The sequence below is a fragment of the Aquarana catesbeiana genome, linkage group LG01 (assembly GCF_042186555.1).
Source record: "Aquarana catesbeiana isolate 2022-GZ linkage group LG01, ASM4218655v1, whole genome shotgun sequence".
NCBI lineage: Eukaryota > Metazoa > Chordata > Amphibia > Anura > Ranidae > Aquarana > Aquarana catesbeiana.
Genome location: NC_133324.1, coordinates 90,152,895 through 90,166,796, shown reverse-complemented (window position 1 = coordinate 90,166,796; position 13,902 = coordinate 90,152,895).

Genomic DNA, 13,902 nt, shown 5'->3' with positions numbered 1-13,902 from the left:
TTTTGTGTTTTTTTTACTGTGTTTTTCTGCCTCCTTGTAATGTCCTCTAATTTTCTGAACCTCTCCTTTTCCTCCCTCACTTCCGCTTATTCGGTCCAAGCGGTGCACATTATTTGTGGGCATGTGCATTATTCTATGCATATCAGAGAGGTGTAACTAGAACCTTCAGAGCCCCAGCGCAATAAACCATGGAGGACCCCCAGCCAGAGGCCCTTACCCCTGAGCCCAGTGGTGGAACACCAGGGCCCGGTCGTAAGTGCGACCTTTGTGACCCTGGTAATTCCGCTACTGGTTATTTTTATTTTTTACCATTTTTTTTTTTTACAGTATTATTTTTTATTATTATTTTTTTTTTAAACCATTTTTTAAATAACCCTGTTTGGGGGCTTTGGTGAGATATCAGGGGTCTAAACACCTCTTGTCCAGGTGTAGAGGGGAGCCGCAGAAGCCCCCTGGAGCATGGGACCTGGTTGCAATGGTGACCCTATAGTTATGCCCCTGATGCACATTACAAATTCCATAGTCGATCTTGGGAGTTAGAAAGAAAGGGTGACTATGCTCTTACTTACACTGTGACCATGAAGAATGAATGTAGTCACCCTCCAACAAGATGTCGGATCACAGTAGGAAAAATAAAAAAGGAATTTGTAGGAGGCTGGGAGCAATAGAACACACTCTTACTTTTGAGTTAAGATATACATACTTGAGCAGAATATATTTTTGAAACCAGAGATTAATGTCAATTTATTGCCGAAAAATGTGTGCATTTCTGGGCAGTAAAGATATAGCAGTCATGACACTGTTAAGTTTTCTATTAGGCTTTCTTGACCCAGCTTCTTTTGGATGATACTTATAAACACTAGGGGGCACCAGGACATCAGTTACACAACTAAGACTATTCAGTGGTCCCACAATATCAGTATGGACAATTAGAGCACATTGAACATGGCTTGTATAAATATTGCAACACGCCAAGGGCTCAGCAATAGTTATGCAGACACGTGGGCATACTGTATGCTACAACTTTCTGACCTGGGAAACATTTTTTAGCAGAAAATAGGAAAAAAAAAACAAACATTTTAAGCACAGGACAAATGCTGAAATACACAGTTTATAAAAAAGTTGTGCACAAAGAAAGGTTTAGAAAAGATCACGAATGCTTTTTTCAGCACTGCTTTTCCCTTTATAACAGCACTTGAATATAACAAATGCAATCATTTAGAGGACAAACACACACTTTAAGGCAATAAATTGTTGGTAGTTAAATTGGCACTAAACTCTGGTTTTAAAAAAATCTCCAAATTCCTTTTTTTTCCAAAACAAATAAATAGCAACAAGAAAGGGGGGGGGGGTGATTTCCACAAATGTGTACATAAATTATGATAATATATAGAGAATTATTTGCATAAAACGAGACAAAGATGCATAAAAAATATTTTCAAATAAATAATAAAATAAAAAACACTGAATGTGTACTTGGTTAAAAAAAAGCAGAACATCATATCAAATACTTACCGTAATTTTCGTTTCCTGCCACCAATCTATGGCTACATACATGGGGCATCTACTTGAGCCCACAGGACCAGTGCATAGCTATAAAGAGTTGACGCCCACACAACGGCCCATTCCCTGTACATCCTTAGGAAGAAACTAGTTGGGTTTAGTATGCTGCCATGGATTGGAGCCAGGAAAGAAAATTACGATAAGTATTTGATACAATTTTCTGCTTTCCTGGCACCAACATGGCACAAAAAAGGCAATGAGCTGTTTTGTAAGCATCAACCCTTTATAGCATTGCACTAGTCCTTTGGGCAGAAGTGGGCGGGGCTACCACCACATTTATGCTGCCATGTTGGTGCCAGAAAAATACTCTATAGAGGCAAGCAGCTAAATGCTCTCCTAGTGCTGTCGTGGGCAGTATTACAGGCGGATTGCATAAAGACAAGTTCAGGAACCTACATTAGTTTTATTTAAAAAAAAAAACTGCTGAAGCGCACTTGCTAGCAAGGTAGCAGCAAGGGAATAACATCCCGCTATTCTGGCTAATGAGAGATTAACTCCATTTAACTCCAGGTTACTGGTTTGTTAGCCACTTGCTGTTGCTGGTGAGTTGTTGTAGAGGGACCTATTGTTCTGCCCCACTTTCATGCATTTTTTATGTCTTCTGTTGAACTGCATGAGTTTACTCTGTAGTATGCTGGCATCTAGTGGCAGCTTTGAGACACTGCAACCTGTTGATACATTCCTCTGTCCTCCCCTCCAGTTTAATGCTAGCTGGTTTAGCTCTAGCTTGACCCTCCCTGCTTCTTACATGTTTTCTCAGTGAGTGATAGTTCTGCGAAGAGACGGGGCTTAGGAAAGTCATTGTCTTCTTACGCTTCCAAAGACTGAAAAAACATCCTCTGTACTGCAATTAGCTGAAGTAAAATTGTATTGGATTTGACTTCTGTGTTTTATTGAAGAGTTAAGCTGCCTGTGGATGGTGCAAAGTCAGGAGGTGACCATAATGTCTGAACCGACTAGGTCTAAGGAGGATATAAGGATATATACGGTACGTAAAGTGCCATTTGAAACAGAACACCTACAATGGTTAAAAGTAGAAAAGACTCCGCGCTTAGGATAAAAAGGTTTGCAGCCTCCCCTAGTTACATGGTTGTGTATGAGACTATCTATTCAGCATTGGGCCTGGTGACTACTGGAGGGCTCCGCTGCTGCCAGCTGTTGGGGACACTGATGTAAGGAGGGCTCTGTTGCTGGGGGACACAGATCTGTAAGGAGGGCTCCACTGCTGGGGACACTGATGTAAGGAGGGTTCTGCTGCCGGGGACACCTGATGTAAAGGAGGGCTCCACTGCTGGGGATACTGATATAAGGAGGGCTTCACTGCTGGGGACACTGATGTAAGGAGGGCTTCGTTGCTGGGGGACACAGATCTGTAAGGAGGGCTCCGCTGCTGGGGACACTGATGTAAGGAGGGCTCGGCTGCCAGGGACACCAGATGTAAGGAGGGCTCCATTGCTGGGGACACTGATGTAAGGAGGGCTCCGTTGCTGGGGGACACAGATCTGTAAGGAGGGCTCCGTTGCTGGGGGACACAGATCTGTAAGGAGGGCTCCATTGCTGGGGACACTGATGTAAGGAGGGCTTCGCTGCTGGGGACGCTGACGTAAGGAGGGCTCCGTTGCTGGGGGACACAGATCTGTAAGGAGGGCTCCACTGCTGGGGACACCAGAGGTAAGGAGGGCTGCGCTGCTGGGGACACTGATGTAAAGGAGGGCTCTGCTGCTGGGGACACTGATGTAAGGAGGGCTCCGTTGCTGGGGGACACAGATCTGTAAGGAGGGCTCCGCTGCTGGGGACACTGATGTAAGGTGGGCTCGGCTGCCAGGGACACCAGATGTAAGGAGGGCTCCATTGCTGGGGACACTGATGTAAGGAGGGCTCCGTTGCTGGGGGACACAGATCTGTAAGGAGTGTTCCATTGCTGGGGACACTGATGTAAGGAGGGCTTCGCTGCTGGGGACGCTGACGTAAGGAGAGCTCCGTTGCTGGGGGACACAGATCTGTAAGGAGGGCTCTGCTGCTGGGGACACTGATGTAAGGAGGGCTCTGCTGCCGGGGACACCCGATGTAAAGGAGGGCTCCACTGCTGGGGACACTGATGTAAGGAGGGCTCCGCTGCTGGGGACACTGATGTAAGGAGGACTCGGCTGCCAGGGACACCAGATGTAAGGAGGGCTCCATTGCTGGGGACACTGATGTAAGGAGGGCTCCGTTGCTGGGGGACACTGATCTGTAAGGAGGGCTCCACTGCTGAGGACACTGAAGTAAGGAGGGCTCTGCTGCTGGGGACAATGATGTAAGGAGGGCTCTGCTGCCGGGGACACCAGATGTAAAGGAGGGCTCCACTGCTGGGGACACTGATGTAAGGAGGGCTCCGCTGCTGGGGACACTGATGTAAAGGAGGGCTCTGCTGCTGGGGACACAGATGTAAAGGAGGGCTCCACTGCCGGGGACACCAGATGTAAGGAGGGCTCCACTGCTGGGGATACTGATGTAAAGGAGGGCTCCGCTGCCGGGGACACCAGATGTAAGGGAGGGCTCTGCTGCCGGGGACACCAGATGTTAAGGAGGGCTCTGCTGCTGGGGACACTGATGTAAAGGAGGGCCCCCGCTGCTGGGAACACAGATGTAAAGGTGGGCTCCGCTGCCAGGGACACCAGATGTAAGGAGGGGCTCCGCTGCTGGGGACACCAGATGTAAGGAGGGTTCCGCTGCTGGGGACACCAGATTTAAAGGGGACATTGATGTAAGGAAGGCTCCGCTGCCGGTGACCCTGATGTAAGGAGGGCTTTGCTGCCGGGGACACTGATGTAAGGAGGGCTCTGCTACCGGGGACACAGATCTGATAGGGGGGGCTCTGCTGCTGGGGGCACCTGATGTAAGGATGGACTGCGCTGGGGGCACCTGATGGCATCTAGTGGCAGGTGACACGCTCAGGGCTCACACTGATTCAGCATTATGGTGAGTTGAATTATTTAATTTTATATTACACTGTAATAATAAAAAATAATGTGCTTCAATCATCCTGACACCATAACAACAATGGTGTCGGGATGATTGAAGCGCTAACACCAGATGTTTGGAGCATCTTTATCTGCTGATTGTTAAACTTTCTGGAATGCACATATTTCTAGTGTGGTGTAAGCTCTGGGCCTGCTGTCCCTCCCTCTCTCTCCCTCTATTTCTCCCTCCATCCCTCATTCATCTCAGACTCTAACCACACCCCTTTGAGACATGCCCCCTTAAGCCAGACCCAATATTTTACTTAAACCATGCCCATTTTTCACTATAACGCATTTTTCTTTCCCTGCTGTGCCACACCTACAAATGAATGCCCTGCCCCCTCATTATAATAAGACTCCGACTCCACCTGCATGCAAAATAGCATCCCTATAAATGTTTTTATAATGTTGGCAACTATGCAAATACCCAGAGTGCAGACTGATTGCCTTCATCCCTGGGCACGTTCTGCTCTAAACAATAGTACCACCTATTGTACTGTACTGTATTGTATTGTATTGTCCAGCTGCATCAGCTATAAGCCTGTCATAGAGTTCAATGGGCTGCCAGCAGCAGAGCGTGTGCTTTCCACCCACTCCTAACCACCGGAGCCTCATGCACTGGTACTAAAAGGTGCATGAGACTTTACAGACAGGTAGGTTAAAGAGGTTTCATGGATTGTTTTTTTTATGTTATTTGCCTTAAGCTTTAATAGAGGATATTTATTTATATAGCGCTGTCAATTTATGCATCGCTTTACACATATATTACACATTCACATCAGTCCCTGCCCTCAAAGAGCTTACAATCTAAGGTCCCTAACTCTCATTCATACATACATAGATGTCTTCCTAAAGATTGCCTCCCACGAAGAAGAGCTCTGAAGCATGAACCTTTTGGAATGTCGGACCCTACTATGCCCTGGCATCCATGTGTACACAGTCTTGGATCGGTGAGCAAAGGAATGTATCTACTTTTTAAAAAAGGTGCACATAATACGCATCTATTAGAGAGGCAATTTTTTATAAAATCTTGGCCATTGTGTAAAAAAACAGTGATAACTAGTCTAAAAATACCCGCATTGAGGAACATGGAAAGCTGTTCCAGGGCGATAAGAGAAAAGGCTTTCCCATATAGGAAATTACTATGCAGTCCTGAGGAAAAGCTTCTGCTGATGCAGCATTTAACAAGCCGGTAGAGAGAAGCACATGGACTGAATGGATTGCAGCGAGCAAACAGAGACGGCGGACTCTCCTTTCATATAGCTTTCATTCATCCTCCATCCTCTCATTCATTTCATAATCCATTCATCCATAATTTTCTATATACAGATCCATGTGTTGGCTGGCTCCTGAAATGTGCATATTGGCTATGAGATCAGCCTGACTTTTGCTAAATCTCTCCATAGACAGAGTTAGTTAAAGATAAATGCTGAGAAAGGCTGGCTGGGGATAGGGTACTAGAAAAAAATACTTTTTCTTACCTTATCTATACAAAAGTGCAAATAATATCACTAAATGTAGAAAAATGTAAAATAATGTATTTGGGTGGCAAAATTATGAATGCAATCTATACACTGGGGGGAGAACCTCTGGGGGAATCTAGGATGGAAGAGGACCTGGGGGTCCTAGCAGATGATAGGCTCAGCAATGGCATGCAATGCCAAGCTGCTGCTAACAAAGCAAACAGAATATTGGCATGCATTAAAAAGGGGATTAACTCCAGAGATAAAACGATAAAGACTCTGGTCTGGCCGCACCTAGAGCATTCTGTCCAGTTCTGGGCACCAGTCCTCAGGAAGGATGTACTGGAAATGGAGCGAGTACAAAGAAGGACAACAAAGCTAATAAAGAGTCTGGAGGATCTTAGTTATGAGGAAAGGTTGTGAGCACTGAACTTATTCTCTCTGGAGAAGAGACGCTTGAGAGGGGATATGATTTCAATTTACAAATACTGTACTGGTGACCCCACAATAGGGATAAAACTTTTTCGCGGAAGAGAGTTTAACAAGACTCGTGGCCACTCATTAAAACTAGAAGAAAAGAGGTTTAACCTTAAACTACGTAGAGGTCGCTTTACTGTAAGAGCGGCAAGGATGTGGAATTCCCTTCCACAGGCGGTGGTCTCAGCGGGGGGCATTGATAATTTCAAGAAACTATTAGATAAGCACCTGAATGACCGCAACATACAGAAATATACAATGTAATACTGACATATAATCACACACATAGGTTGGACTTGATGGACTTGAGTCTTTTTTTTCAACCTCACCTACTATGTAAATAGTTGCTATATACAGTATAATACACTCACTGGCCTTGCTAGTACTGGGTTGGACCCCCTTTTGCCTTCTGGACTGCCTTAATTCTTTGTGGCATAGATTCAACAAGGTGTTGGAAACATTCTTTAGAGATTTTGGTCCATATTGACATGATATCATCACACAGTTGCTGCAGATTTGTCGGCTGCACATCCATGATGCAAATCTCCTGTTCCACCACATCCCAAAGATGTTCTATTGGATTGAGATCTGGTGACTGTGGAGGCCATTGGAGTACAGTGACCTCATTGTCATGTTCAAAAAACCAGTGGTGAGATGATTTGATCTTTGTGACATGGTGCATTATCCTGCTGGAAGGAGCCATCATAAGATGGGTACACTGTAGTCATAAAGGGATGGACATGGTCAGCAACAATACATTTAAACAATGCTCAATTGGTACTAAGAGGCCCAAAGTGTGCAAAGATAATATCCCCCACATCCAGGGCAGGACTTAGGGTGGTGGGTCTAATGCAGACAGGTTTTCTCAACAGCAGTAAACGAGGCACTATGTAACTGCCAATAACCAATCAGCAAACCTCAAGATAAGAGTTTAAGGAATTTTAAGGAAAAAAAACTATTTAAGGAAAAAACTTACATTTAAATGCTCATCTATACAGCCTTGCACAGTGTCCATCTGCATGCTTGTCCAGTGTCATTTGCAGCCTCCATCTGCAGCCTTATTAGTGTCCATCTGCAGCCTTGCCCATGTCATTTGCAGGCTTGCCCAGGCTGCAGTTAAACTGCAGTGACTTGACAGTGTCACTGCAGTTTAAATATGGCGCTGCCGAGATACACAGAGCCGGTCCTGTGTATCTCGGCTCCTGTCGGCTTTTCTCGGCTCCTCTCGCAGTCCCGCCCAGTCCCGCCCTATGATGAACATAACACAGGTCCAATGGCGGGACTGGGCGTGACTGTGAAAGAAGCCGAGCGCCGCCGCCGGAGCTAGCCGAGTACATTCACAGTCACGCTCAGTCCCTGTGTTATGTCCATCATAGGGCGGGACTAGGCGTGACTGTGAGCGGAACTAGCCGAGTATAGTCGAGTACACTTGGCTGGGGCCCGCTGGGCCCATGGGCTTGAGCCCACTCAAGCCCTATGGTAAGTCCGGCCCTGCCCACATCATTACAACAGGCTGGTGGATCCATGCTTTCATGTTGTTTATGCCACATTCTGACCCTACCATCTGAATGTCTCAAGCAGGAATCAAGACTCATCAGACCAGGCAACATTTTTCCAATCTTCCATTGTCCAATTTTGGTAAACCTGTCAGAATTGTAGCCTCAGTTTCCTGCTCTTAGCTGACAGTAATGGCACCCGGTGTGGTCTTCTAATGCTGTAGCCCATCTGTTTCAAGCTTTGATGTGTTCTGCGTTCAGAGATGGTATTCTCCATACCTTGGTTGTAACCAGTGGCGTCGCTAGGGGGTGGCTTTTTGGGCTATAGCCCCGAATCTGGGGCCCATAGCCCCGAGTCTCTGCAGGGGTCCCCAAGGGGAGGGGAGGCTCTCTGGGGACCCTAATTTAAGGGGGAGGCTCTCTGGGCACCATAATGTAAGGGGGGCTCTCTGGGGACCCTGATGTAAGTGAGAGGCTTTCTGGGGACCCTGATGCAAGGGGGAGGCTCTCTGGGGACTCTGATGTAAGGGGGGGCTCTCTGGGGACCCTGATTTAAGGGGGGCTCTCTGGGGACCCTGATGTAAGGGGGAGGCTCTCTGGAGACCCTGATGTAAGGGGGGGCTCTCTGGGGACCCTGATATAAGGGGAGCTCCCTAGGGACCCTGATATAAATGGGGGGCTCTCTGGGGATATATACACACACGTATATTACTGTATATACATGTGTATGCCCACCCAAACGTATGACCTTCTTTACCATGCTGCTATGGGCTTTAGCCCCAAATCTTTTGTAGACCTAGAAACGCCCCTGGTTGTAACAAGTGGTTATTTGAGTTACTGTTGCCTTTCTATCATCTCTGCTCATTCTCCTCTGACCTCTAACATCAACAAGGCAGTTCTTTGTCTACACTGGATATTTTTTTTCTTTTTGGATCATTCTCTGTAAACCCTAGAGATAGTTGTGCGTGAAAATCCCAGTAGATCAGCAGTTTTTCAAATACTCAGACCAGCCCGTCTGGCACCAACAACCATGCCACATCCAAAGTCAGTTAAATCCCTTTTCTTCCCCATTGTGATGCTCGGTTTGGGTTTTAGCAAGTCGTCTTCACAACTTCTAGATGCCTAAAAGCTGCCATGTGATTGGCTGATTAGCTGATTAGCAATTTGTGTTACCAAGCAATTAAACAGGTGTGCCTAATAAAGTGTCCGGTGAGTGTATATCCTCTACTATGATCAACCCAAATCGATTGTGTATCTGGTGTAAATGCTCAAAAATTTCCAAAATTATTATACATGTGTTCCATACAACACCAAATAGAGTCCACTGAATGTTCATAATAAAGTGTATGACTTCTCCGCCTTGTGTCTGTATAGTTTTTATCCAATATACACCAGTGTGTGCTCTATCACCAGTTACACCATCCGCTTACCTATGGATATTGACTCATGATATCAATAGGTCACTGTGCGCCTTGCTCTTTAACAGGGTTTTCCCCACCTCTGAGTATCACAATGTGGATGGGTGCAGCATGGTGCGGTGGCAATAAACACACACTCAGTCCAGATGCAATTGAGAGAATTTGTATTGAACTCAGAGTAAAACAGTTCACAACAAGCCCGGCAGAAGTAAACCCAACTGGGAACACTCACTAGCAGGGCAGGGTTCAGCCGAGTCTTGAGGGGCGAAATGTGGCTTGGCCAGTCCAAAGTGGGCAGGTTTCCAGGAAGAGTGATGGATCCCTAGGCTTTCCCCACTCGTCTGAAACCTTTCCCTGCCGCTAAGACTGTCCCTGATAGACGGGTAATCTTTCCCTACACGATCTACACGCTAAATGCACACCACACCCAGGAGCCAGGGTCTTAAATCAACTCTGCCTAACCCAAGATGGGTATGTATCCTCATACTAAACACATTAAACTGCAGCACATAGGTGTGAACCAGCTACGTGTCAAAGAATTCGATTTTCGCTTGATATGTTTTTTTTCATGCAGTAAAATTCATGTGTTTACTACTGCAAGACAACAGAGAAGTGTAAAAAGCTCTGAATATAAATAACTAGGTGGGTATATCAAAACTTGGAGTTCCACTTTAAACAGGGATGGCATTGCATGGTATATAGATAACCACTAGAGGGAGTTTTTGCACATTTGTATTTGAAATACCATTATAATATTGCAGAAGCAATTAAAAATGTTGCACCAAAAATTATTTAAGGCAAATGTTGCAATCATACTTAAGAATATGTACTAATATAAAAATCACTGTAGCTTCCCTTTAAAGCGGAATGACTAATTTCCCTAAGAATGCTGATTAAGCAATAGAATTTTTAAATGCTTAGACGGGTCTACAGAGAACGATAGGAAGCAGTCACATGCGCTGTACATCTTGTTCAGATTCCTTTTATTGGTATCAAATAAAACTTGATAACCTTAAACTCTCTAAATTCTCTAACACGGGTTTCTGAACAGGAAAACACATAAATCAAGTGCAAAAGCCGATGATTAGTGTTCGCAGCTCAAGACTTCATTCTGCACCATTGACAGGTACATTTGCTGTAACCTTTACTCACTGTCTGGGAAAATGGCCAAATGCCCTTGAAAGTCAGCAGAGATTTCATTTTCATGCAGGCGGAATCTCCTCTTCAATGTGTCTGATACGTGAAGCTCCATACACACAAAGGGTTACGAGACAATACCATCCTAAGAGCCGACTCCGTTTATTTACTGCGTAGTTGTCGGCATTTTCAATTTTATTGGGACAAGTTGCAGCTGAAGTGTGCAGGAATAGCTATCTGAGATGAGCTTAGCGAAACACACAAATTGATCCTTTGTAACTTTTTGTTCAATTGTATCCAAACCCAAGAACACAATGGGGGTTATTTACGAAAGGCAAATCCACTTTGCACTACAAGTGCAAACTACAAGTGCAAAGTGCACTTGAAATTGCACTAAAAGTGCACTTGGAAGTGCAGTCGCTGTAAATCTGAGGGGAAGCTCTGAAATGAGGGGAAGCTCTGCTGATTTTATAATCCAATCATGTGCAAGCTAAAATGCTGTTTTTTAATTTTCCTTGCATGTCCTCCTCGGATCTACAGCGACTGCACCTCCAAGTGCACTTTCAGTGCAATTTCATGTGCACTTTGCACTTGTAGTGCAAAGTGGATTTGCCTTTCTTAAATAACCCCCATAGTGAGGTATTGCAGCTTACCAGACATTAGATGTAGTGGCTACATTAGTTTTCTTTTTGCAGGCTTTATTGCCTTTATTTTCATATGGTGATCCTGCCAGTAACACATTTCTTGTCCTACACTAGCGTTTTTCATAAGCTCAAAAAAAGCTAGAAAAAAAGCACTGGATTAAAAATGCTGATATTAGCATTTTTGTGCCAGCTTCTAGTAGCATTTTAGTAGCTTTAAGAAGCTTAGGAGCATTTAGGGGCATTAGCATTTTATTAACGTCTTTGCAGTACACGAAGAAAAAAAAAAAAGAGGTAAAAAAAAAAAGCTGTTAGTAGCATTTTTTTAGCATTTAGAAGCATTCATCTTTTTTTTTGCGGAAAAAACGCTCCAAAAACTCTACAAAAACATTTTTTTTCCTGCTCCTAGACACTGAAGCTCAAAAAATGCTAATAGCCTAAAGTAGTGTGTATGCCCACATACTGTAAGATAACACTATTTAGCTTCTAGGAGCAGAAAAAAAATGCTAATAGCTTCTAGGAGTTTAAGAAAACACCAGTGTGCATGGAGCCTTAGGCCCCTTTCACACTTATACGATTTGTCTCACGATTTTGTACTGCAAAATCGTATGACAAGTCATTCTCCATGATTTTCAATGATTACCATTCATATTGGCACGACTTCAAGTAGTAGTCCCTGCACTACTTTGGTCCAACTTCCATGCGAGTTGTACTCCATAGACCTCAATGTTAAACCCTCAAGTATCATGCAAATCGTACCTGAATAATATAGACACGATTTCAGTACGACTTTGTAAGCACAAGTCTTACACCATGTATGTTTTCATTTGTTAATGCCAAAGTTGTGCCAAAGTCGTACAAAGTAATACTGCTCCCAAATTGCGGCAAAAATCGCATCAAAATAGCGGCTGCGAAATCGCTGTAAAATTGCGCGACTTTGAAGTCGTATAACTGTGAAAGGGGCCTTACTTAACTTACTGTATATATGGAGGAATAGCGTTTTTAAGCTAGGACTGGAAGTGTTTTTGTGGTAGTAAACTGTATTTTTTTATTTTTACCTATTGCTTATAATAAAGCTTCAACAGCATAAAATAAAAAGCTGCGCTTACCCTTATTTAAATAGTACAATACCCGTGTTGGTGATGAGACAAATTCTTAAATACAAAAAAACAATAAAAATATGTATGTAATCAATTTTAGAGTGCAAAAGGTGCAGTTCACAATATTGAATCAAAGTGCAATAGTGCAGAGAAACGCATTTTTTTTTACATTTTTGCTGCAATTCAAAAATAAAATGACTTATGCTCTATGTGTTCCACTCCAACCGCCTCCACTTTGTGTCACCACTAGTGTCCCCTCCAGGGACCCAACTGAGGATATGCCTAGGAAGGTCAATAAAGCTTTATGTCAAAGACTCGCTATTTAGATTATGCCATCAACCAAGGACTGATGATTGACTTGTTCATTCCATGCACCAACGGGAAGGAAGCCAGAAAACAATATTCATAGCGTAAAACCGTTTATTAAAATTGCCCAAAATAAAACGACAAGTTTACACTCACAAATAAAGTGCCTCTCCTGGCACCTGGTATGATCTACCAAAACCCTTTACCAGACCTCCGCCTCTCTGATCCTCATAGGAGCCGGCATGCATTCCAAAGAGCGTAAGTGACCCGACCGGAAGTTCCCATCCCTACACGTTTCGTCATATCCAGGACATCATCTGGAGGTGCCTGGGATGAATGCAGGGGAATTTTTTAAAGTTTACTACTGCTTTAAAAGAGAAGTATGGGTTTTCGTTTTTTATTTTGATTCATACTTACCTCGGTGGATGGAGCATCAGACCGATGTGGCAGCTGTCATCCGGCATCTCTGCACTGAGAACCGAGCCACCAAACACCGCCGATGGCTCGGTTCTCACTCTTCCCCGAGCAGAGAGATGCTGCTTGTCAGTCAGCATCTCTCCTGCTCTGATCCTCCAAGCTCATTGAAGCAATGAGCTGTGGAGGGGCGGGGAGCGGCCGTCTTAGCGGCTCGCTGAGCCTGCCATCAATCAAGGCAGCTGGCGGATCCAGACTTGGGAAGTTGGGATGACGCGCTGCCTCAACTTCAGTCCGCCCTCCGCTGAAAACGGATCACAGGAGTGCAAAACGAATTGCACTCCTGTAACCCAGAGGAGAAACCCAGTCTAAAAAACTCAGGCTGGACTTCTCCTTTAAGTCTACAGAACACCTCTCCCACTCCTCTTCTTCATAACATAAGGGAAGGGTGGTGGGTTGGGCTCTGTAGTCCACAGAGAGAACTGGGAACAATGTAATTGAAAAAGAGACAGAGAGCACAGAAAAATGTCAGCTCATGGAATTTCTGGCAGGAACAACAGGTATTTGCACTTATTGAGCAGATGTATAAAATTATTTAAATTGTATACTTAAAGTAGATGTAAACCCTGACATATACGCAGTGAAGTGAATAGCCTCAGATGATACACAGAGATGAAACAAATCTCCTTACATAAGTTTTACATGTATATCTGCTGTCTTCAGTTTTATATATTCTTTAGAAAGTTCACATCGTGTTACAGATTAAATCTTCCTGTTCAGCACTGGGAGTGAAGTCTGGGCATACAGCCAAGACAGCTGATTGGAGGAAAGGCACACCCCCCCCCCCCCTCCACATAGGTAGAGACTTGTAGAGCTGTTTTGTGA